This window comes from Acartia tonsa, chromosome 7 (genome assembly GCF_053477335.1).
Source record: "Acartia tonsa isolate MP-2025a chromosome 7, ASM5347733v1, whole genome shotgun sequence".
Taxonomy (NCBI): Eukaryota; Metazoa; Arthropoda; class Copepoda; order Calanoida; family Acartiidae; genus Acartia; species Acartia tonsa.
In genome coordinates, this window is record NC_137266.1 from 40335103 (window position 1) to 40362404 (window position 27302).

Genomic DNA, 27302 nt, shown 5'->3' on the forward strand with positions numbered 1-27302 from the left:
ATTGTGAGTTACAAAGTAGCTTAGCTACCAAAAAAGAAACTTGTTTTTTAATCAAAAATTTAAAAAAAACCGCTGAACATTATGTTTTATTATGCCGATTTATCATGAATGTTGCGACCCTTGTTTGAAATTAAGAAATTGGGTTATATGTTAAAATTAAATGGAATATTATATTACTTTACATTATATATTTTCTTACTAGAAAAAAATCTTCGAAGAAACGCACTTTTTGCTCTTTACATTCATTAGGACTAGGTACTTGTTTAATTAAATTTCAAAGGAGGGTATTTTAAAGGGGCGATTTCTCTTGGGAGGTTGGAGGACGGTACCCTCTTACAAAATAGTTATAAACCTTCCCTTGACCTATAAAAAGTTACACTGTAAGGGAGAACCATATCGGTCCAGTGGTAAGATATTAAGCTACACTGTTAAAAATAATTTTTTTTTTTAGCATCAGATGATACTCTATATTCTTCACATTAATGTATAGTATCAATCCGTACGTAGTAGGAAAAAAACGTCATTACGAAACAAGGAAGTTTTCAATGCATTATTAAGTATTAGGTAATGTTTTGTGAAGTAACAGGTAGTACTAAATAATGTATTTGTCTGTATAGTATTGTCTAATACGCTCTTGGGAATATAATTCATTACGGTATAAGTAAATTTTCATTACGCTCCATCGCAATTGTTATTACGCTCATGGAAATTAACACTCTCTTATCTAAACCCCCCCCCCTCACTGTCGACTAAAATTTCTCTAACAAATTTTTTTCGCCAATCTTCAATCACTTATATATTATATTATATTAAATATTATTTTATTGTTATGTAAAGGAATTATAATTTATTCAGCATGTGGGTTTTAAAATAAATTTTTCCAACATTGGTGAATTAGTCCTAGAATTTTTGTTCATTCATAAGGGAATATTCATCACACAGAAATTGTCCCATTAAGATGGTAACAGCTGATTTTACTACAGCTCCGATGGCGATAAGTATTAGTGATTGAAAAAAATACATATAAAAATAAGTAGAAGTTTTGATTAAAAATTTTAAAATTGTTTTTTGTAATCAGTAAATTGAAGAAGATAGGATACAAATTAAAAAAAAGCATTTAAAAAAAAAGTATTCTTCTAAAAAATGTTTTGTTTTTTATTACTTCAAAAAATATTGGCGCGCATATTTGTGTGTTCAAGAATACACGAATGCCTGATTTTTAATTAATGTAAATTTGTTGTTAGTATTATTTTAAGCAAATTCTTCTTCAAGAAGGTTAAGTTATAAATGTTTTAGGCGTTAAGATCTAGAAAATATAGTTGGTTTTATTTAGATATCTTAAAATCACACGCTTCTCGCAAATTCTTTTCCTTTGCATTAAGTAGTTTAAGTTTTCACCTAACAACATTAAATACTAGCGGATGCGCTCCTAGTATCCTAAGTAGCCTAAAAAAAACTTAAAATTAAAAAAAAAATAAAAATTAAATAGCCTAAAACCATCCAGAGATTTATAAGATCCATCCATAAAATGGAGAACTCAATCGGGTCAGTAGTCATTAAATCTTAAGCAACAGACAAAAAAAACTTCCTACCTTATATCATAGTTTTAGTAAAAATCTGTTATGGACGGCCAGAATTGTAGAAAAGCTTAGCCTATCTCCCTTTCTTTTCAAATTATTATTTTCACCTGTGTTTCGGAATTAACCAAATATTGGCTAAATTTATAAAAGGGCTACATTTCAGACAACCATACACTCAAAATGCCAGCCAAGAAACAAGAATTAAAATGGTTTGCTGTTACTTGCAGGTTAGGAAATCAGTTCTTTATGTACAAAGTTTTCAAAAAAAATATCAAGACTTTGAATTGTTACATATCGGTCCATCAATTAGTGAGATCCTTTGAAACACACAGACACTTTGGGATCTTTAATGAATTTTGATTGTCTGGTATAATAAGTTGAGTATCCAAACGTTTCAACCAGTGTTTTGGAGCCGGAGCCGGGAGCAGCAACATTTTTGGTGGAGCCGGAGCCGTATTTTTCGTTAAAAACGGCTCCGGCTCCAGATTAGCAAAATGTGATTTTTTAAAGTAATAATATGATTTGGCAACGGTCTATTTCCATATAATAAACTAAAAAACTATTGTTACTTTACAAATAGACACACATCCTTCTACTTTTATATAGCTTTAATCAAATAAAAGCAAAATATTTTATATTATTTATTTTATTTTATCAATTTCAATAATGAACAAAAATTGATATATTAATTTTAAGGGTAGGAGCCGGAGCTGGAGCCGTATTTTCAGATACGGCTCCGTGGAGCCGGAGCCGCATCAAAATTAAACGGCTCCGACACCCTGGTTTCAACTATTAGTTATAATCTACAGAAGGGGTAATTTGGTGTATATTTATACAATTTTTAAATGAAAATTAAATAAAAGTAGGAGTTTTTTATTTAACGAATAATTCAACCAGTGAAATTTACAGCCCAATGTTCCCTTCCTCCCTGATGTAGTCTTTTTTAAAACCTATCCTATCAAAGGAAGTAGTTACCTTTTGTGTCTGTAGCGAAGGATCTGGCTAACTGCTGAACCGATATGGTTTTTCTTAACAGTGAAGCTTCTTATAGTTCAAGGGAAGGTTTTACTATTGTTGGGCCGGATATCCGGTGTGGCCGGATATCCGGCCATTTTTAATATCCGGCCGGATACAGGATATTGAAACTATCCGGCCGGATATCCGACAATATAATTTTTTATATTTCACAACAAAAATCTTTTTTTTTAAATTTTAAATGGCTTTAATTTTCTTATTATTGAAGCTAGAAGAACAATTTTTTCTGAATATGTTTATCTTTATGTAAATTTTATATTAGAAGTCTCAAAACATAAATTTTGGCGGTGGCAGCAGTACTTGGCAGCTGCCAGCCGCAAACCGACGATTGGCAGGTAAACGGCAACGGATTTTATGAAATTTTAATATGTCATGAAGATAAAAAAGTTTAAAATTTGAAATCTTCAATTAAAAATTTGCGGTCATAGGAACCGTTTAAAGATTTATGAAGACCTGGAGGTTCAGGACTTGCAAGATTATACCTGGAACCTGAAATCGACTTGAACACATATATTACATATGAGGATGTACGATTATAGGATAGTTTAGTATTAGATAACATGAGATGCTTTGTTTAAGTAAAAAAATATTTTTACTTTTTACCTGAATAACCTTACCAGATTTGCTGGCATCCTGTGCCTGCCAGGAAGGTGGTATTAAAAAATTTCAACTCTCAGTTATGTCTCATACCCATATTTCAAAAGTCACTCAGTTATAGCCCTCTACCTTTTATACACAGAAAATAGGATAGAAAAAAAACAAGGGGGGGGGGGGCAGGCATTCTACGCAACCTCCCCGCCCATCCTCCAACCATTAGGGGTTGATATTACAGATTGAGGGTAGTAATAGTTAATTAGATTTATTTTCTAAGAAGAAAGATCATTTAATACCTAGTTACTTAATTTTTAAGTTTTAACCTTAATTTTATCCTATTATATAAAGTAGTAAGCTTTTATGTCTGTAGCGAAGGATCTCGCTAACCGCTGAACTGATATGGTTCTCCTTTAGAGTGAAGCTTCTTATAGGTCCCAGAGTGGTCTTAGACTGTTTAATTTTTATAAACAAATCGTTGTAAGGTTTTAAGTTATTTTTCTGCACTTTCATGTCCCTTCTAATATTCCTAGATACTAGGGACGCAGCCGCTAGTATAATATAAACAACAGTTTATGAAGAATTTTTTTTTGCGGGTATAGTCCCTTGCGTGGTAACGCCCCTTAAGGAGTGATTATTCGTATTTTCACAGTAGCTTTCCCCCTATTTCTAGCTCCTCGCAGGGTACTCTAACCTTGCGGGGCTAATTGCCTAACCCTGCGGGATAATCACCTAACCAAATATAACATAACCTAACCTAAAATAACCTATTAAAAGCAATTTTAAAAAGTCAACGAATCACCCCTTAAGGTGCGTTGCCACGAAAGGGACAATATCCTTTTTAGATACTTTAATATGTAGTAATTTGGCCGGTTATCCGGCCGGATATCTGGTAATTTGGCCGGATAAGTGCCCTTAGTGGGGCATTGCCGCCCCGCCAGTATTATAAAGTAGTAAGGTTTTTTTGTCTGTACCTTAAGATTTCCATGACCACATGAACTGATGGGAGTTTTAAATTTTATGGAAGCTTTTTATAAGTAGCCGGACATTTTTTAGGCAAAAATGGCTCTAATCTTAGATTTTAATTTAATTTTCATGGAAAATTGTCTGTTTTGTTAATCCAGTGGGGTAGAAGGCCCAGGCTAACAAAACTGGTATTCATTTTATGATTTTTATTTTAATGTTCCGTGTAAAATTGTCTGTAATATGATGCCATACATGTTTTTTCAGTTGGGTTGACAACTGGGTTTTAACCAGCGGATATTAATCGGTTTTAAAGCCATACTATAAAAAAACCTAAAATTTGATGTGTCACAACATGTATATTGGAAAAAATGCACTTAACCCTTGCGGGCCATTCACCTAGCCCCCTGGGGTCGGTCCCCAACTTGCTGAATCATCTTAAATGATGTCCTTATTAATAGACACAGTGTATTTTAGTTAAAACCCTAAGAAAACACAATTTAAGGTAAGTTTCCACATCAATATATACCAAAAAATAAAATTTTTGGATTTTTTTTGCCATTTAGATGTAATACCTATAGGACTAGGCTTATATACCAAGTTTGAAGGGTCTAGCTCAATATTTAGACCATTTTGCTCACAGATTAAGAATAGATGTCATTACCCCCCCCCCCCTTTGAATTTTTTACCACAACCCATTACCATATTAAAAAGCTTGGACGTCCTTGCGATTACGAGCAGATTTGGCCTTATACCCTTTAAAATTATTACATAATAAAAGTATAACACAACCGGAAATAAGAGGTCCTTAAAAAAAAAGAATTTTCGTTCAGGCATGTGAAAAATCACAACATGAACATTAGGATAAAAATCATAAAATTAATAAAGTAAGCCTGGGCCTTATATCCCTCTTGGTTAACATCTATGGGTCTAATCTCAAATTTTTTTATTTTAATAACAGCGGAAAGCTGTCTATAATACGATGCAATAAATTACTATTCATTATTACAAAATATGGAGGCACTTTTAGAAACCAAAATGAAAAGTCAAAGGAACTTCCATTTTTTTTTTGCTCTATTGGCATCCACAGGAAATTTCGGACTCCTATCCCATGTGCCGAGCCGGGCCTATATAGAACGTAAAAAAATGATACAAAAATCATATGAAAAATATTAATTTGATTAAAACAAATTCACAAATGAATGTAGTTGGCAATAAACTTTAAAGGAGGATGTGGAAAATAACCATTTGGGCAGGGGGGGGGGGAGGGGTTTACTCGAGAAGCCTTAGAGCTAGAGGGAGCTAATTTTGGATTTAAGCTTCTGTAGGGCCAAAGTTACTTTAAAAACTACACATTTTATTTTGGGTCTTTCCTTCGTGGGGCTTGTGGAGCCAACACTAAAAATAGGAGTTATTTTGAAAGATATACCTAAACCTGATTTTTTCAAAGAAAACTTTTTAAAAATAACTGAACTAAGTTACCATTACACATTTCATTACAACCAAATCTGTTAAGGTTACCTAGTTTAGTTATTTTTAAAAAGTTTTCTTGTATTTATTTGAATCCGGTGGATAGGAACCGGTTCTCATCCATATGAAAAAACTATGTCTAACATTATATTATATCCAGCTTTCTTTGAATTTAAAAATGTACAATCATAAGATTAAAACCAGTTTTTTTAGCTGGTCCCTTAGGTACCTCGGGGCTAAAAAAAACAAGTTTTAATCTTATAATTGTACATTCTATATCCGCGGAAAGCAGTTCATAATACGATGCGAGAAATAACTTTTCTTTGTTATCTTTAATATAAGCTTAGAACTCCTATTTTTAGTTTTATGGGGTCTTTTCTCCAAAAGGCAAATGATGAAGGAAAGTCCCAAAATAAAATGTGTAATGCTTATTAATCAGGGTTTCAGATCCGCATTGATTTTTTGCGGATCCGGATCCTCCAAATTTGGTTAGTGCGGATCCGGATCCGGATCCTAGCGAATCCGGTTCCGGATCCTTGACAATGAAATTAAATCACCAAATTTTTCAAAAATATTTATTCTTTAATTTGAAGTCAAAAATACTTTTTCAAGTCTGACCCTAAATCTTAAAGATTGGCTCTCATCAAGAGATTGTCTGAGGTTTTATATAAATTTAGGTAGATTTTTCTATTTTTTCCGCATTTTTTTGAGTTCAAGGATCCGGATCCGGATCCTTGGACTCAAAAATATGCGGATCCTTGCGGATCCGGATCCGAAACCCTGGCTTATTTAGTTCAGTAATTTTGATAAAGTTTCTTTTAAAAAATTCAATTTTCTAAGTTTTACCTATACATTCAGTCACATAAGAGATTTTACAAAAAAGAATTAGGTTGATAACAAAAAAAATAAGCATACACGTCCCTCCCAAAATTTGATACCTAATGAATTTAATTTCCTTTAAGTGTACAAACTTCCCTCCCTTATAGTCGGTCCATCTGTCCAGAACGGATAGCTTTTTTGTTTGTTAATTTAGGCATGTTAGAATTGTCCTATCAATCTCAAACTTTGTATAGTGATTCCATTAGTAGTGAGGTACAATTTAGAAAGCGTAGCAACTCTATAAGCATTACTGGTATGTCCGTACATCCATTTTTAACATGCTGATTTCTACATTTTACTAACAAATTTTTATGTGATCTAATTATCTGATTGATCTAATGTATGGTATACTGATTCCTGGGAAAACGCAAAGCAACTCTATAATCAAGTCCTAAAAATGTTAGTATGTCCATAAACATTATTCTGTATCAAGCAGTCTTTCATTTAATTTGCTTACAATTTGGATTATCCTCTTATACATTTATATTCTGATTGTTCAGTTTTGACACTATACATGGGTTAATGTCCATTTGTCCTACCATTTCTGTGCTTCACTTTAATGGATGTTGTCATTCTTGTAGAATATGGTACTACGTCAAACACTAGATACGTCAAACAGTAAATGCATCAAACGCTAGACAGCCAAACAGTAGATGCGTCAAACGCTAGACAGACAAATGATAGATACGTCAAACGCTAGACTACGACAAACAGTAGACTTTGCCATTTCGAGACAAACAGTAGAATTTGTAAAGTGCGACAAACACTAGAAGCGACATACGCTAGAATTTAAACTTATAAAACATTTTTTCGTACATTAATACTAAATTTATATTTCTATTAATGCAGGTAGGGTAGTGCAGGGTTATTCCGGTAAATTTTTTGCTTCAACTTAAAAAAAAAATTTCCCAAAAACTTTTTCCGGTTTTTAAGAGTGCAAATGAAAGATATAGCAATAACAAAGAAGCCTGTCTTGGTCCCGTTAAGATCTCGCAATTAGAAGTCAGTCAAAAATCGGTTTAAAGGGCTATACTGGAATAACCCCACCAGTGGGGCTATTTCGTTCAGTTGACTTTGAGGGGGTGGAAGACCCCCTTAAAATATTTTTTTTTAACATTTTAAACTATGAGTAGAAAGCTGAGGTCATTAGCTTTCTAACGGTACTAGTCGCATGCAGATCAGACAATTTTTTGACAACATTTTCCCCATTTTAAAAAAGTCGATAAAATTGCAAAAAAACATCAATTTTTTTCATGCAAACTTTTTTTTTAAAAATCGTACTTTTTATTATATGATTAGGTTTTTTTAAGTTTTATACATAAATTAGAGTCAATTTCTGATTCACAAGTTTTGGAATTTCTTTAAAAAAGTGATTTTTTCCCAAAAAATTTTTGATTTTAAAAATCCTGCCAGTTTTGACAGCAGTTTTTGATACATTTTTACTTGTCTCAAATTGGCTAGTATTGACCTACAAGGGTGGTTAAGGTGTCTAAAGATGCAAAATTACATGCCTGACAATTAACTCGAAATGATATGGGGTCTAACTCTAATATTTCAACACATTTTATGCAACAGGAATTTTGAAAATGCAAAATCTTGGATATGTACTCTAAATCTTGGAGATAGAACCCATATCCTGGGGAGTTTTTGTTAGGACATGCAAAGAGCTTTCTAAGACACCTTAAACACCTTTCTAGCTTAATCCTAGTCGATTTGACATAAAAAATCCCAACCGCACAAAAATCGCAAAAACCCTCTCTTACAAAAAAGATGCAAGGGTTTCATATGGAATTTTAAATCTTGTAGCGGTATTTCTAACCCCTTCTTACATGAGCAAATGCAGCTGATACATCTTCAGGCAAATATTTAAGGCGTTACTTGGGTGATATACTCTTCCCATTACTATAAAAATGTGTCTGAAAAATTTTTAATGTCTTTACAAATTGAAAAGCTTAGGCAACAAAACATGACATAATACAAGCAGTAAAATGACTAGTATTGTACATCACACAACAGGCAAGGCAATGATTAAAGCTTAGGTCATGCATTTAGGTTGTTTATGCTTCCAGATCACCCAAATTAAACATTAGGGTATTATACAGTTATAAATACAATAATAAAAAAGTAAAAAAAGTGACCGGAATAGACGATTTTTTTTTTGATGAAAAAAAAATTATGAAAAAATCAAGTTAGAACAATGCCTCCAATTACAAACGATAAATGAATGCCATATCTTTCATTTTACAAAAACCCGGAGGTTGCTCAGCCATTTAGCCGTTTTTTTAGCTATTTTTAGGGCAAATCTGTCAAACTTTTTTGCTTTAAATCATGTGAAATGATAAAAAAAAACATTTTTTAGATTTCTAGTACCAGCAACTACCGGCTAGAACCGTTTGAAAACGTTTTGGAGCAGGAAAAAGCATTATGTGGAGAGAGGTTTCGTGACTTATTTCTCTTGTAAATACCCAACAAATGTCTACACGGCTGAGCCGCCAGCCGTTAGCCACTACTTTTCCAACTTTTTCTTCGATTTAGGGAAAATGGACCCACCAAGGATTACTCATGCAAAAGGGGTAGTTTCACGAAATGCATTTGAACTTAATTTAGTGAACCGCATATTTTATCCTGGTTAAATGGTTAAACTACATTTATATGGCATATATTTGAAAAAATTTTAATTTTCTACCACATAGTTTTTGAAATATCAAGACTTGAAAATCGTCTTTTTAAATTGCATATATCACAAAAAGACAATTATCAGGTCTTGATATTTTAAAAACTACGTGGTAGAAAATTGAATTTATTTCAAATATATGCTATTTAAATGTAATTTACCCCATTAACTAAGAAAAATATGTTATTGTCCTTGTCTTTGAATCAGTAAAGCGATTCATCTGGGGTCATTTTGGGGGAAAATAGGGGAAGGCAGGCAATACTAATTCAAATTTCAATGGTGTGTTGTCACCTCGCTACAAACCCCTACCACAGGCACTACTTTAAATAATAATCACCTTATAATTTTATTCAGTAATAGGCAATATAATTTAAATTTCACAAAATTAGTTAAAAACCTTCTGGACCTATATGAAGCGTCACTTTAAAGAAGAAACATATCAGTTCAGCGGATAATGAGATCCTTTGCTACAGACAAAAATGCTTATATCATTTTCTTTTTAAGTTTTAAAAAGGTAAATTATTTTTTTTTGTGGGGGGGGGGGTAGATACACTCCACAAAATTAGTTAAAAACCTTCCCTGGACACATATGAAGCTTCACTTTAAGGAGAACAATTTCGGTTTAGCGGTTAGTGAGATCCATTGCTACAGACAAAAAAGCGTATTACTTTACATAATAGGATTAATTCTAGCCTTTGTCGTATCTATTGTTTGTCGCCTTTAGAAAAAATCTAGGGTTTTTCATATTCTAGCGTTTGTCGCATTCTAGTGTTTGTCGTATCTAGCGTATGTTGTGTCTAGGGTTTGTCTGTCTACTGTTTGTCTGTCTAGCGTTTGTCGCATCTACTGTTTGACGTATCTAGGGTTTGACGTAGTACCCTAGAATATACATCTAATATCATGGAAAAATCTAGATTTTAAAATTTTTGGGTTCTATCTCTAGTGTTTTTTTTTTAAACAAAAGTTTGAATAGTTTTTAACCACCAACCCTTTCTCCTTCAGATTAAGGGGTTTTGAGGTTGGGTGGAGGGTCAATGATTTTTCAAAAGCTACTTTAGGCCTACAAAAGTTTATTACTAAGGTTTGATCCATGTATCAGATGTGGTATATGAGTAGTACACACTAGTATAAAATAGTATTAGGCCTACTAATGTTAAATCCAAGGTTTGCTCCATGGTTCTCAAGTGGTTTCTAAGTTATACACCAGCCTCCCTCCTCCTTCCTTTGCCATAGGAGGGTTTGGGGGTGGGTGTGAGTGGGGGGTGAGCAATATTTATAAAAGTATTAAACACCAGCCTCACAGCCCCCTCTCAGTTAAGGGGGATTGGGGGTGGGTAGGTAGTCAATGATAGTTCTGAAAGCAACTATAAGCCTACAAAAGTGTTATCCTAAGGTTTGCTCCATTTATCTCAAGTGGTTACTGAGAAACACCCTATAGTAAAATCAACCTGCCCCCCCCCCCTCATTTTAGAGGGTTTGGGGTTGGGTGGGTGGTCAACAATATTTCTAAAAGCAACTTTAGGCATACAAAAGTTTTATCCTAAGGATTTCTCCATTTATCTCAAGTGGTTACTGAGAAACACCCAATAGTATAATTTACCTACCCCCCCTTCTCCTCTTAATTAAGGGTTTGGTCCATTTATCTCAAGTGGTTACTGAGAAACACCTAATAGTATAATCCACCTGCCCCCCCCCCCCTTAAAGGGGGGAGGCGGATGTGCCACTTTTTGAAACCAAAACTAAAAGTCAAAGGAACTCAACTAAAAAAAGAGTTACAGGTCTGAGATTTTGCATGGCAGTTGTTTAATAGGGGTACAATATGGAACTGTAAAGAAACGGTGGCGCAACCGCCGAAAACCGCCGAGAAAGGCAAAAAAAATTCGGCGGTTGCGCCGCCGTTTCTTCACAGTTCCATATTGTACCCCAATAAAGCAACTGCCATGCAAAATCTTAGACCTGTAAATATTTTTTTAGAGGAGTTCCTTTGTTGACTTTTGGTTTTGGTTTCAAAAAGTGGCACATCCGCCTCCCCCCTTAGGGGTTTGGGGGTGGGTGGGTGGTCAATGATAGTTCTAAAAGCAAATATAGGCCTACATAAGTTTTATCCTAAGGTTTGCTCCATTTATCTCAAGTTGTTTCTGAGAAACACCCTATAGTATAATCCACCCGCCCCCCCCCAAAAAAAAAAAAAAAAATTTGGGGGGGGGGTGGGGTGTCGACGATAATTTTAAAAGTAACTTTGGTCCTATAGAAGCTTAAATCCAAAATTAGCTCCCTCTAGCTCTAAGGGTTCTCGAGTAAAAAAGGTATACGAACAAAAAATATGTTCTTTCTTGATTTAAACACAATAATTGGCATAAAATATATCATCCTAAATGTTAAAATCAAATATAGAATCTATTTTAGAGTCAATATAGTGCAAAAAGTAACCAAGTATGAAAATCTGAAGAAAAAAGTTCTTTTTGCTTTTTATATACATATTACCTAAATGTATATAAAATTAGTGATAAAAACTATAAAACATGTTATAATTTTTTTAATCACTTTCATCGATTAAATTGCACTTTTAGGTTTAAGAATTACCAAAGTAGTGCAGAAAAACTCTTTTTATGGAGTAATTAATCAAAATAAATGCCAAAAAAATAACTACAAAATGGTCTACTGCATTATAAAAAACGCCTAATTGTTTATTTGAATTTATTTTGTTAAATATCAAGAGTTTTTATGTGCTACTTTGGTAATGAGTAAACCTAAAAGTGCATTTTAATCAACGATAGGATTTAAAAAAGTAATAACTTGTTTTATAGTTTTTGATCACTAATTTTATATACATTTATCTGATATGTATATCAAAATCAAAAAGAACTATTTTTTTAGATTTTCATACTTTGGACAAATGTCTTGGTTACTTTTTGCACTATATTTACTCTAAAAAGGATTCTGCATCTGATTTTCACATTTAGGATGATAAATATTATTTTATTGTCTTAAGTATGTTCGAATCTTATAGATAAACAACTTTCATTAAAAGATTTTTTTCTAAATTGGTCATTTAAAGCATGAAATTAAGTTATTATTGCAATTTTTTCCAAATAACTTGCAAATATGATTTCTGCGGATTTTCTAATTTACATAGGCGTTTTCTATGTATATTCCTCTTTCCAAAAATACCTCTCTTGTTAAGATTGGATAAAAAAATCTTTATGGTCGAGACTCCATAACTGTGGGGGGGGGGTTAAATGTGGTGACTTGTGCCACGACATACCAGCAATTTTATTTTGGATGCTACTCCCTTAGTTTTAAAGATAATTACTCCAAGTTTTGGTATCTTTCGAAAAAAAAACGGTGGTTGGACCGCAATTTTCCGTCGTCGCCAAAAAAAATTTTTTTATTGCATTTCCTGCGAATTAGGCAATTTGGAATCATTAGAGATCATGTTATTTTTTTCAAAAATTTTTCCCCTTATAATCAACCCTGCGGAGGGAACTTAGTCATTTTTTCAAATTTTCGTTAATCAAGGAATATCTTACATTCAGTGCCTCTCCTAAGCTTTCAAAGATATTTAAACAAAATTTTTTAGGTAGGTCAGTACAAAATATTTAAATAAAAAATGGCAGGGGTACCGCCGCTCCCGCCGTCATTTTCCGCCGCCGCCGCCAAAATTTTTTTTTGCATTTCTTAAATTCAGTGCTTCTCCTGTGCTTTTAAAGATATTGAAAGAAAATCTTTTACGGTAGGTCAGTAAAAAATATTTAAATAAAAAATGGCGGCGTTTTCTGCCGCCGCAGGATGGCTTGTAAGGGGAAAAATTGTTGAAAAAAATAACATGTTCTCAAATGATTCCAAATTGCCTAATTCGGCGAGAAACGCAATAAAAAATTGTTATTTGACGGCGGCGGAAAACTGGATATATCTAGATAAACGAGAATTTTAAAAATATTTTTTACTGACCTACCTCAAAAGAATTTTTTTCAATATCTTTAAAAGCACAGGAGAAGCACTGAATTTAAGATATACCTGGATAAACGAGAATTTGAAAAAAATTTATCAGGGGGAAAAAAAAATAACATGGTCTTAAATGATTCCAAATTGCCTAATTCGGCGAGAGAAGCAATAAAAAAAATTTGGCGGCAGAAAACGGGGATGGACGGCAGGAGCTGCGGTACCGCCGCCATTTTTTATTCAAATATGTTTTACTGACCTACCTAAAATGATTCCTAATTGCCTAAATCGGCGAGAAATGCAATTAAAAAAAAAATTTGGCAGCGGCGGAAAATGGCGGGGAACGGCAGGAGCGGCGGTCCCGCCGCCTTGTTTTTGAAAGATACCAAAACTTGGGGTTATTAGTGACCCAGCCCAAAAGATTTTACCCAATTATCTCTAAAACTAAGGGAGTAGTATCCAAAATAAAATTGCTGGTATGTCGTAGCACGAGTCACCACATTTTACCCCCCCCCCCCCCCCCCTCCTTTTCTCATTAGATTTTCATTGATCGCTTATGATTTTTTCAATATTCATACATTTTCAACTTTAAAAGAATTAGAAAGTGCAAAAGTAAGAAAATTTTGTAGTAGAAGAACAGTTTCATTTAGGTATTTTAATATTAGGCGCTTCTCGCAAATTCTTCTCCATGTAGTTTAAGTTTTCACCTAGCAATATTAAATATTAAGAAAAATCCCATTTCTCGCTTATTCGTGTAAGTTTTAATTAGGTACATATTCTAGTTTGGATTCGAATGATGTGTGAGTGTCAGTGGTTCTTTCTATTGATAACACTATTTTTTAGCCAGTGTCTTCGGCGTCTCGAGACAAAAAAAATTGGTTTTAATTTTATAATTGTACATTTTATATCCTCGGAAAGCTGTACATAATACGTTGCAAGAAATAATAAATATTCTATTATTTAGGACGTTCCTGGGTTGCCCATCAAAGTAGTGGGCGAAACAAGCAAGACTCTACTGAATTTAAGCAGTTAGTATACAGGTATACTTACTCTAGTATGGCTTCGAAACCGATTTATATCTACTGGATTAGAACCGGTTCACAGCCAAATCATTAAATCATCGTATTACAGACAATTGTCTATGAATATTATAATAAAAATAATAATATCAATACAAGTTTTTTTTTATCTAAAGAAATTAGGCCTTTTCGTGGCTAACAAAACTGGTTTTATTATTATAGTTTTTTATTTAAATATCAGCGGACAGCTGTCTATAATACGATCACAATGTTTCGAGAATTCTAATATAAAACAGAAACTCATAATTCTGTTAATTTTGCTTCAATTTAGGAATTTTTTTTTAATAAGAGATGGCAGTCTGTCAAATTTTTGGACCGGATTCTAAGTCTTACAAGAATTCGTCCATAAAATGGAGCATTCTTGCGGATTCCGGATTCTAGCAATATTTTAAAAGGCTTTTTAAAAAGGGGGGGTTTTCAATGCATTCATCTCGTAATCAATGTATAAATGGCACTTAGAATTCGAATTTTGATCTAAAATTTTGCATGAGTAATCCTTGGTAGGTCTATTATCCCTAAATCGAACAAAAAGTTAAAAAAAAATAGTTATTTCTCGTATCGTATTATATCCAGTTTTCTACGAATATAGAAATGTACAATCAGAAGATTAAAACTGTTTTTTTTAGCCCCGTGGTGCCGTTTATAATACGATACGAGAAATAACTATTCTCGTATACATTCAAAACCGATTCTAATCCGGTGGATTAGAACCGGTTCTCATCCATACGAAAAAACTATGTCTAGCATCGTATGACATCCAGTTTTCTACGAATATAAAAATGTACGAGCATAATATTAAAACCAGTTTTTTTAGCCCCGAGGTGCCAAAGTCATTTTACATTTTTATATCCGCGTAAAGCCATTTATAATACGATGCGAGAAATAACTATTACAAATATTTTTAAGGTTTCAAGAATGATGATATTGCAGCAATTTGGCTGGAGGTTTAGACCTCAGATAAGTATTTTATTATCTCAATAGGGGGAGGGGGATGAGGTGTAGGGCAAATGTTAGTAAACCTTAAACAAGTAGGACCATATGTAAACCTGCGGCCTTTTTTCTCTCTCTCCATATCTCGTTAAATTAAACTGTTTTAATTAATTTTATTTTTTGTCCAATTTTTTTTTGCCTAAAGATTCTTTGTGTTTTTTCTTTTTAGGTTACACAGGAACAATTGGCATTTTCATTCAAGAACAGTTAGCAGGTAAACAATATCTATAAAAGTGCTTTTCGTCAAAGTACCAAGTGAGCACCCGTTAAACCCCTACCTCCCACCTTATTTTAAAAATTTAAATAAGCATGGATGTAGTTTTCTTTATTTATTATTGACCCCTGCGGGGAACCCTTACCCTACAGGGATATCCTGCATGTATTTTAACGTGAAACACTTGGAATTTTGAGGGGAACCACCTGAAAAAAAAGTGGCTTCGCTTATATTATACTTTGTTGATCCAGGAATCAGTATACCAAAAATCAGACCGATTGGATAATTAGATCACATAAAAATTTGTTGCTATAAAAGTAAAGAAATCAACATGTTTAAAATGGATGTACGGTCATTATGGTAATGATTATAGAGTTGCTAGGCTTTCTAAATCTTTCCTAACTACTAAAGGAATCACCACGCAAAATTTAAAATCGATAGGACAATTCTAACATGTCTAAATAAACGAAAAAAGCTATCCGTTACGGACGGACGTACGGACGGACCGACCCTAATTATAGAAAAGCTTCGCTTTTAAAAATCAGACCGATTGGATAATTAGATCATATAAAAATTTGTTGCTATACGGACGTACGTACGGACATTCCGATAATGATTACAAAAAAATGGTACCTAAATACTATAGGAGTCATCAAGCAAAGTTTAAAATTGATAGGTCAATTCTAACATGCCTAAAAAGCTATCCGTAAGGACGGACGGACGTACGGACAGACCAACCATAATTTATAAACTAGAAGCACAAAAATTGTGGATGGGAATACGTAGAAGTAGATTTAAAGTGTATTTATTAAAATCAAGAATAGATTTATTGGAGAAAAAAACAGGAAAAAATTTTAATAAACACCAAAGATATGGGGAAATATGTCAAACATGTAAAAATAGCCAAAAACCTGCAAACGGGCAGTCTGACTATCATTGTTGTCTTCTTCAAACGACAGGTAATTTAATTTTGATATCTTTAACTGAAAAAATTTCGAAAATCGGACCATAAACACCAAAGATATGGGAAAAAAAATGTGAAAAATATAAAAATAGCCAAAAACCTGCAAAAAGGCAGTCTGACCGTCTTTGTTGTTTTCTTCAAATGACGGGAAATTTAATTTTGATATCTTTAACTGAAAAAATTTTGAAAATCGGACCATAAACACGAAAGTTATGGGGAAAATTTGGAAAATATAAAAAATAGCCTAAAACCTGCTAAAAAGCAGTCCGACCGCCATTGATGTTTTATAATTGTGCTCCTTAATGATGGGAATGTTGTCAAAAAATTTCAGCTTTCTATCTTTTGTAGGAGCCGAGAAAATCACATTTCCCCCAATTCATTAATTACGGACGGACGGACGGACAGACGGGGACGGACGGACGGACGGACAGACGGACGGACCGACGGACTGACATTGTGAATTATAGAGTAGCTTCGCTACTAATAAACAATTCTGCATCGTATTGATTTTTATGCTAGAACATAGGAAATTATACTATATAATAATACACATTTCTGTACCGTATTCTCCAATGCCCTAGAGCGTATGAAATAGTACTAAATTTATAAACATTTCTGTGTAGCGTATTCTCCAGTGCCTTAGAGCGTATAAAGTAGTACTAAATTTATATACATTTCATTAGCGTATTTTCCGATACCCTACAACGTATAAAATATTACTATTTTAATATACTTTTCTACAGCGTATTCTTTATTACCCTAGAGCGTATCAATCGATACTAAAAAATGTTGTTATTCTATATCGTAACAATTATTGTGTTATATAGTATTACATAGTGTTATATATTAATTATATAGCTGTAGCGTACTGTCGGGTCCAATACTCTCCAGAGTATCATTTGATACTAAATAAAAAAATTATTTTTAACAGTGTACAACTAGACAGACAATTATCCTGTTACTTTTATACAAGGAAAATTATGGAAAATTAAGTTCTTCTTACAAGACGGAGTGACGTACGAACATACTCTACATCAAATTCATAGGCCTACTTTAAAACTTTTAAACCATGGGGTTTTGTGAAGTTTGAAAAATGTTGCAAAAATGCGGCGCTATTATAAATATTGGATATTATGTTTCTCTCTGTTTATCCTTCGCAACAGATAAAACATCTGAAAATTATAACTATCAAGGACATTAGTACCCAAGGATCTAAAGGGATAAGACAATGGCCGACAAATTTATGTACATCTCCTATGATACATAAAATTAACCCTTCTGTAGATTACAATTAGTGGTTGAAAGCAAACAATTAATATTCAATAAAATTCCCCAAGGTTGTTCAGCCAACGAATAAGAAAACATTATTATAAGACTTTGGGACTAGTGTAGTAGACAGCCCATGTCCCCTCCCTCCCTGATTAGTAGCGCAGCAATGATGAGATAACAAAATTTTTAATTAAAAAGAATAGTAGTAAAGCATTTTCTCGTATTCATTCAAAACCGATTAATATCCGGTGGATTAGAACAGGTTCTCATCCATACCAAAAAACATGTCTAGCATCGTATTATATCCAGTTTTCTACCTACGAATTTAAAAATGTACAATCATAAGATTAAAACCAATTTTTTATCCCATGCCTTCGGCTTCTCGGGCCTAAAAAAACAGGTTTTAATTTTATAATTGTACATTTTTTATCCACGGAAAGCTGTTTATAATACGATGCGAGGAATAACTATTCTCTATAAATTGCTTTGTACATCCGTTTGTCTGTACTTTTTATTTTAGTCTATTTTAATGTATGATATAATTCTTGTTTTTATCATACTTTTTCCTGTAGCAAAGTAAAAGTAGAATTATTTTTTTTCTTCAAAATTTGATTACAACATAACATACCTAATGTTTTTGTTATCTAGCATTTTTCTTAGCATTTTACCTAAAAATAAGTTTATTTTACTTTTAAAATGTGTTTTGATATTTTTATTGATACATTAATAAACTGTTAATTATATCAGTCTGAAGTATATAAAAATATTGATTAGTTGGAAAAATTTAGAAGTGTCCAAACTTTTTCACCAATTATTTTAAAATTATAATTGAGGATAAAATCAATTTATCGTGCATTGTCTTATCCCTTAAGATCCCTGCTAACACCCCAATCGTTCAATAAGCTACATTTTTACGCGGGTATTAAAATATTTTTGAGTACTTTTTAAAAAAAACTGTAAGGCGCCAATAAGTCATTTTTTGTGTGAATATTTTTAGAACATTATTTGGGTAAAGGGGGAAAATAGGTTAGGTTGGGGAAGATTTTTCTGAAGAAAAAATAGTAATGAAGGGGGAAGGGGATAAAATCTTTATGAACAGACATACAAATATACTCACATATTGAAGATTTCTGCCAATCAATTTATGTAAGCTAAGTTTTTTTTTATAATGTGTAAAATTGTTTATTCATCTTCTGGAAAAAATCATACATAATAAAATAATAGAAATACGAACAATTTTTATTAGAAAAGGTAGAAAATTTCATTTAGTCTATATCTTTCTCTCTCTCTCTCTCTCTCTCTCTCTCTCTCTCTCTCTCTCTCTCTCTTCTTCTTCTCTTTTTTTCTCTTTTTCTATGTTACTATATCCCCATTTTTCATTGGAGTTTCATCATTACAGGCATAAATTTGAGTATTGCTTTATTTTAAAAAATATCATCTATATACAGATAACAAACCTTTTAATTTCTCATCGGTTTTATATAGAAATTAAACTATTGCTTTTTGTTAGCCAAGATTCGAAACATATATTCTTTTAGGATAATCTTATATTTATAAGCTATTTTTTTAAAAACAAATCTTCTACTATTTTGAAGAAACACTTTTTTACACCCTTTCCATAATCGCTACTATACTGCTGAGTGGTGTTGCTATAGATCAGCAAAAAATAGAATAAAAACAGTATACAATAAAATCGAATAAGAAAGAAAATCTTTAGATACACCCCTAGCTTCTATTGGAAAGCATAAGACAATTTTTGCACAAAATCACACCGACCACATTCTTATAGCTTCCCTGTAGAGTAAAACCAATTAGGACCAACAATTTCCGACACATTAAGCTTTAGACAAGAAATCTTTACTACTTTATATTATAGGATCTTAAATTTACAAATTAAATTAATTTATGGTTGAATTTAGGTTGGAAAACAAACTTTAAAACAAATTAAATTATAAAGAGCAAAATAGATCTCGATTGTTTTGAATATGAAAAGGTTTTTGTATGTAAGTAAGGCCCAATGGACAAGCGAATGGAATTTTACAAGAGACAACGTACTTGACTTGACTCAAACAAAAAAATAGATAGTACGGAACCTAAATAAAGAGAAGCTTCGTAAATAGTTTAAGAATCTATATCTTAATTAATTTTATTTTGCTATTTTAGGTAAGTCACATTAATTTCACACCCTTACTATGGTGGAACCTTATAGAGTAGCAATTCAAACATTTGTTAGCTAGTTTACTACCGTTCTCTCTTAGTAGGCTTTTAAAAAGTAGCAAAGCAAATCTATAGATAGGAAATGTTAAAGCATCCTTATATCCCTACATCATAGTTAATTTTTTTATGATTTTCTTGTTTATTTTTGTATCTCAAAAGTTTAAAAGCTTTTTTTAGAATGTATCACCAGTGTTTAATTAATAGTTTCTATCAACTATTTTCTTCCTTTAAATGCTAAAAAAATACTATTTCGAATGTTTAAAACTTTACTATCAATTTTTACTAAAGATATAGATATCTTGCTATTGCAGTCTTTGCAATTATTATCATTTTAGAAGTTGTTGATATATACAATAAATTTGCCTAAGAAGAGTTTTGACAACTGTTTATTAGTCGTACATCCATTATTATCAAAGCAAAATTTTAATTATCAATAAAAAATATTTAAAAAGACATTTTAATCAATTAACTCTTCTTTCTTCCTCAGCTAATTATTTTTAATTAGATTGCCCAACAGGAGGTGTCGTATATATTTATTAGTCGTAGTATATCCATACAAAGAAAGGGGGTTGGATGTTTAAAAAGGGGTAACAACACGGAAATGGGTATGTTCCCTTAAAACAATCAAAATTACATTTTGAAAGTTTTTTTAAAAATGTAAATGTTGACATTTAGAATACGTTAGCTACATAGCTATTTGCCAAATATTGTAACTAAAATGAAATGTTTTTTTGTCGTTGTGTGGGAAGACCAAAATATTTAAGGGATCAGCTGAAATAAATTTCCTATTCGAGCCCTAGTTTCCTGAAGTGTACAGCAGATAACCCAATTATTGCTGACCCTATTTTCAGCGACTCCGGTCAAATGGAAAAGCGATTTAATGTATAAACGATTTATACATTATACATTCAAAAAATTTAATTTTTTTAATTTTGATTTTTTTTGAAGTTTGAAGCTTTTTTAGCTAGTAGCAAATATTGAGATAGAACGCGGAAGCTACGCACACTTTCGGAAACTAAATTCAGTTCATCATTTAAGGTCGCGCTTAGAATTAGAATAAAATATGGAACTATAGCTATTGAATACTATAGTATGACAATACATTTTTAGCCTTTGAAATCCAGATATAATGCTGCCACACTAATGTGATTTGTTGACTTTAGGATTCTTCTCAAAGTGTAATGTAGGGGAGCAGGGAGTGGTAAATTGCAGGAATACAGGGACTGGACAATTGGAGAGGAAATAATCTTTGTTATCTTTTACAATAACGTTAGAACATGATAGACATAGAAAAGTCATATTAGAGCAATGAAGACGAAGCCCAATCTGCACCACTGTTGATTCTTGTGACGTCACAAAAATGAGGGATTCTCCATCTCTTTTTTAGAGGTTTTTTTCCCACTTCTCCTCTCATCTTCCTCATTTTTATGACTTCACAGAAATCAAAAGTGGTGCAGATTGGGCTACTTTAGAACGGTAAATGCCAAAATTTGTAATTGGTACCCAATTTCTTCTTATAGTTCTCAGTCTGGTTTTAGGCTATATTTTATATAAACAAAAAGTATTTCTAACTTTCTCTCTGAATTGACTTAAACACAGCTGTGGTGTGTTTAGGGGTGAGGGGTTGTAGTATAAAGGGTTAAATTACTACCCATATAAAGGGGGAAGTGTTAATGGAATCATAAGTGGGAATTAAAGTTAGGGAATGGGGAATCTAAGATGACCGACACTAGCAGTTATTATCTGTACATTTTTTACTCTTTTATTATTAAAGCTGCGCTACTGTGGATTTGATATTCCTTATTATATAAAAGTTAATACGGATCATGTTACTTGTCGATGCAGCGCTTATCACATGTTACTTGTAGATGCAGCAAACTCATACATGTTACTTGTAGATGCAGCAATATCCCCCCTCCATTCCCTATAGAGATACTAATATGATTATAAATAGAAACAATTAAGATTAATTTGTTAGCTAAACATTTATTGGTTTTAAATATATGCAAAAATATTGTTAAATAATTACACATGATATTGAATAGTAATCTGGTTGCACAAATTGTAAAATACATTATCATTATAGCGATCCCTCCACATGTATTCATCCAAATAACTTTGTAAGAAGGTTCTATGACAACCTCTCATTGCTTTGATATGAGTCTTTGAAGTTTTAAAGTTCTTTAGAAATGACTAAAAAGCTTATTTTCAATAAAAAATATAACTAACATTGTCTGCCTATCTCCTTTATTTATCTCCCTTCATCATGTTACTTGTAAGTGCAGCAAAGTTTAACATGTTACTTGTAAGTGCAGCGCTGCATCGACAAGTAACATGATCCGTTAATACAGATGGCTATTAAATCCAATATTAATAGGGATAACAAACGTTTAACGAAACATGATTTTTACTTTTCAGTCGAATGTATGAAAAACTAAATGCCAGTGTAGGTCTTTAGAATAAAGTGAGGGATCATATACAGGGTTTATACAAAATATGAATAATTTGTCCAGAGATAGCTTTGGAATTACAAGCCAACACCAATTTTAGATGAATATTAACATTAAAATTAAAGAGTAAGAAAATTTTTTGTTGTGATTTCTTATAATTAGACGGTTGAGCCCTGATAACTCTAACCAATTTTTATTCTATGCCTAACCCCTGATGGGGTGGGAGGGGGTTTAACCCAGCAGGGCCTATACCTTCGACGACCTAATCTTGTGGGGCTACCCAGTTTCCAATATAACCTAACCTAACCTGACCTAAAATAATAAATCCCATGAAAGAATATGGCTGTTTTAAAGGTTCATTTGATAGAATTAAACAGGGGAAAATTGTTTAATACATACACACATTTAGACATATGTACATACATACAGACAGAGGGACATAAAGACAGACCGAAATAAAGACAGAAAAACATTTATAAAGACAGACATACATACAGACATATGTACATACTTTAAGACAGACCGACATAAAAACATACATACACACAAACTCTCTTACAGAAAAACTGACAGATAAACAGACGTACATAAATTCTAGGTATACCTATAAATATACTAGATAGAACTTATTAAGTAAACCTATATATTTTTTGTGGTTACAGCTAATGTTTATTTTATTGGTAACTTAATGTTGGATTAATTAGATTGATTCAATAATAAATATGAATAAGTCTACTTATAATTGAAATTTCTGTGCTTATATTTTTCAAAGCTCGCAAAAATGTCATATTCAGTGATTTTTTTACATTACCTGACCAAATTTCTGTGCTTAAATTTGTTCAATATTAAAAGCAAAGCTTTACTTAATCCTAAAAATGTCATATTTAGTGATTATTGAATCCTATTATTCTAATAATTAATAATGATTTTAAGGTAGCAATACAATCGAAATGGATAAGACAACGGCCAAAAAATTGATGTACATCCCCAATAATGATACACAAAATTACCCCTTCTGTAAAAGTCCAAGTTAAGCTAACAATTAAGAAAACTTTATTATAAGACTTTGGGGACTAGTGTAATAAACAGCTCAATGTACCCTCCCACTCTCTGCAATACAATATTATGGCTTAAAGAGAAGCTTTGTTTGAGGCACAGAGCCCATAATTCGATCCTTGAGTTTTTATGTTCTTCTGCTGCTTACCGCTAATTGAATCTAATAACTATACAGCACATGAAAGAAACTAAGGAAAATTTTTTCCATAAGTAGCGAAGCAACAACAAGATAAAATTTTATCATAATAATAAAGTAACAGGATGTCTGACTGTTTGTCTGTGTGTTTGTGTGTATGTTTGTACCGAAGGTTCTCGATAAAGGCTAGGCATCTAGGGGCGTAGCCGCTAGTGCTATTATATAAAGTAGAAAATCCTTTTTGTCTGAAGCTTAAGAGTTCAAGAACTACTGAACTGATTTAGTTTTCTTATTACTGTGTGATGGTTTCAGGCTATTTTATCTTTAGATTTAAGCCTTAGGATGGTTTTAGGCTATTTTTGTACTTCCCTCTTACCCCTTTCGGCTAGGGGCGCAGCTACTAGTTAGAAAAAAATAAATAGTGAATTTGCTTAAAAATCAAAATAACAAAATTATACAATATTGTGCAATAGTTGACAATTTTTTTTAAATCCGTCAAAATTTGATCTAAGAAGATATAGGATATTTTTGACTAACACAAAGTTTCCTTGAAATTTTTTTTTAAATCTTCAATTGCCATCAATATAAAAAATTATATTACTTTTATATTTTGCAACAAAACATTGAAAAAAAATAAGTTTAAAAAACTAAAATCGAAGCATTTTTGCAACGAGAGGATGGTAAAAAAATAATTATTGATAATAAGATAATTTGATTGCTTTCCAAAGATCATTTTTTTTCGCTAAAAATATGTCCAGGGAAACGGAAATATAATTTTAAAATGGGTAAAACATTCATTGAAAATATTTCATAATTATCAACAAGTAATTTTCTCTGGAGTTTTATTTATAGAGTAGCTACTAAAAGAGTTGTTTTAGTACCATGACCAAAATGAAGCTTCCCCGAAAAATGATAGACTTAATTGTTCAAGCCGTTCACGAGATCATTCTGAACTCACCTTTTTTACACAAAAAATGTCCGTGTCCCGTAAATATTGCCAAAAAGTGGTTGCGTGCCCTAAATTTTCAATATCTTGCATTTTTAGAGTAACCTTCTGACTTTTTTTTGTAGCGAAGCTACTCCATAATATACTTTATCTGTTCGACCGTCAGTTAGTCAGTTCGTAACGCAATGGGGTAAATTTGATTTTCTCGGCGGCTATTGAAAAAAATCAGATGAAATTTTTAGGATTATTATGGATATGCGCATCTAATCTATACATTTGTATTGCTTTTTCAGTCTGTCTGACGTTCTTTACCTTATTTTTTCTTTAGAGAGAGGTTCATATACTAAATTTTTTTTTATTATCTTTTTCAAGCTATTCTTTTTCTATTACTTTTTCTATCTCTCTCTCTCGTTCGCTCTCATTTTTTTTATATATTTTTCATGTTATTCTTTGTCCAAAGATTGCCATATTTAAATCATTAATTGCAACTATCTTTTTTAAAAACAAGAACAACAAAAACCACGGTAGCTTAAAACCTGGCCGGGACTCCAAAAGCCCTTTATTTTAACTGTTTTATAGATTTTACAGTACAAACGAAGTAAGACACTACTTAGTTGAAGTTATCTAAATCATATCTTTCTAACCTTTGTTTATATACATGATAATTCCCATGGATAAGACAATTGCTGATAAATTGATGTACATCCCCAATGATGATACACAAAATTTCTCCTGCTGTGTATTACAATTAGTGGTTTAAACATTTGGACACTCAACTTAATGAACCAACCAATCAAAATTCTATAAAAGACACCAAAGTTGCTAAGCTAAAGAATTTGAAAACGTTAATATAAAACTTTGGGGACTAGTGTAATAAACAGCCCAATGTTCCCTCCCTCCCTGGATAAATCAACTTATATAATCACACTTTTGGCGACTAAACAATTTTAAATAGGTCCCAGAATCATTTTATATCGTAGTATTACATTATAATATTTGTTTATGCTATATAGCCTAAAACCATCCAAGAAACGATTTGAAGTTTACCTAAACTTGAGAACTCGATTGGTTCAGTGGTTGGCGAGATTTTAATGGCCGAACAAAACTGTATTTACTGTAATAGAAACAATGGCTTAGTAACTTCCAACTTAGGTTTTTACAAATGGAAGAACGAGTTTAAATACACTTTGGGTGGCAGTTTCGATTACAGGCCATTGTCCCCTCCCCACTTTGTATTTGATTTTAGATTATGGTCACTATATTTTTGTTTCTTTGATAAGATATAGATAATTATTAAAGGTTATTTTAACAAGGACAATTTTGAACATTAAGCAGCAACAACATTTAGAAAGTAAAACAGTAGAGGGGGAAAGGGTTGAATTAATGTATGTCTTCACCCCGTGGACTCTGTGCCGACTTTCAATTGGGTCTTTGAATATCAGCCAATAGCGTCGGACATATTAACACAGCCAATTCGCTACAAAAGAGCAGCATGCAATTTGCTAGCAGACGAAAAAGGTGCCCAACACTGGATCCAAAAAGTTATTTGGATTATATATCTTTGCTAATACATTTATTTCAACAATAAACAAATTAATGTATATAGTTTACTTTGACCTACGAACAAACTAATAACACAGAAGATTGTCCATTAAAATACGAAAAAAATAATTTGTGTTTCTAGTATGGCCTCGAAACCGATTAATATCCGCTGGATTTGAACCGTTCTCAGCCAAACTGAAAAGTGATATATAGCATCATAGTGCAAACAATTTTCCATGAATATTAAAATTATAATATCAATACCAGTTTTGTTAGACCGGGCCTTCGGCCCGTTGGGGCTATGAAAATTGGAATTAATGTTATGATTTTTCTATTTCCTATCCCCAGAAAGCTGTCTATAATACAATGTGTTAAATAATAATTAAATATCATATCAACAAAAATATTTTAGTATTAAAAAATACTTTAATATGCATATATGCTTGTACTTTTATTTTTCAAAGTACAATAAACCCTTTCCTTTTTTGTCATTTATTTATGTCTGCCTGTCTGTTTTTCTGTGTGTGTGTATTTGTCTTTCTGTCTGTCTGTTTGGGCGTGTGTCTTTCTATCTGTCTGTTTGAGTGTGTTTATGTGTGTGTCTGTCTGTCTGTCTGCGAGAGTGTCTGTATGTCTGTCTGTAAAACTATTTAGACGTACATGTATGTCTATAAAAGGGGATTAAATCAATGAATAAAGGGAAACAAATATTTTAAAAATCGTTGAAATTTATCAACAATTTTTACCGCATGTTAATGTCAACTATTAACACTTTTGTTAGTTTTAATTTTAGATGTCAACATTGATCCACCATATTTAACAGGTTTTGTCTAAAAAAATAGTTGAAAAGTTACAACACTAAAATAAAACTAAAAATCAGGAATCTTAAGCGATAAGACAATTAATGTTAAATCAAAAAAATAAACAAAAAAATTTGTATTGAAAAGTTGAGACCCTGCTAGTTTGTACAACCCAATCAAGATTCGATTTTTAAAAAGGAAAACAGTAAAACTGTCTAACTATGACGTCAGAAGAAATTTACAATTAACCAATGAGAGGCCGCCATATATTTTACCATTGTGAATACTGGCTTCTCATTGGTTAATTGTTAATTTTTTCTGACGTCATAGTTAGACACTTTTACTGTTTTCTTTAAAAGCCAATCAACGAGTGATCATGTTCATAAAATTTGGGGACCAGTATAATTTACAGTCCCATACCCCCCCCCCTTCCCTGTTAAAACTACACATATTCAAATTTACTACGAGTTTAATAATTTAAACAAAACTTTATTTAAACAATTTT

At 32.3% G+C, this 27302-nt stretch overlaps 1 protein-coding gene and 1 long non-coding RNA gene across 5 annotated transcripts in view; both read left to right on the forward strand.

Annotated features, from left to right (window-relative positions):
• Positions 1–27302, forward strand: part of tna (Zinc finger MIZ domain-containing protein tonalli) — a 144467-nt gene that overhangs the window by 8034 nt on the left and 109131 nt on the right. The window lies entirely within an intron of this gene.
• LOC145323742 (uncharacterized) lies at positions 1742–15174 on the forward strand. Its single transcript, XR_013881078.1, has 3 exons — positions 1742–1807; positions 14099–14174; positions 15120–15174. It is a non-coding gene; the product is annotated as an uncharacterized LOC145323742 (long non-coding RNA).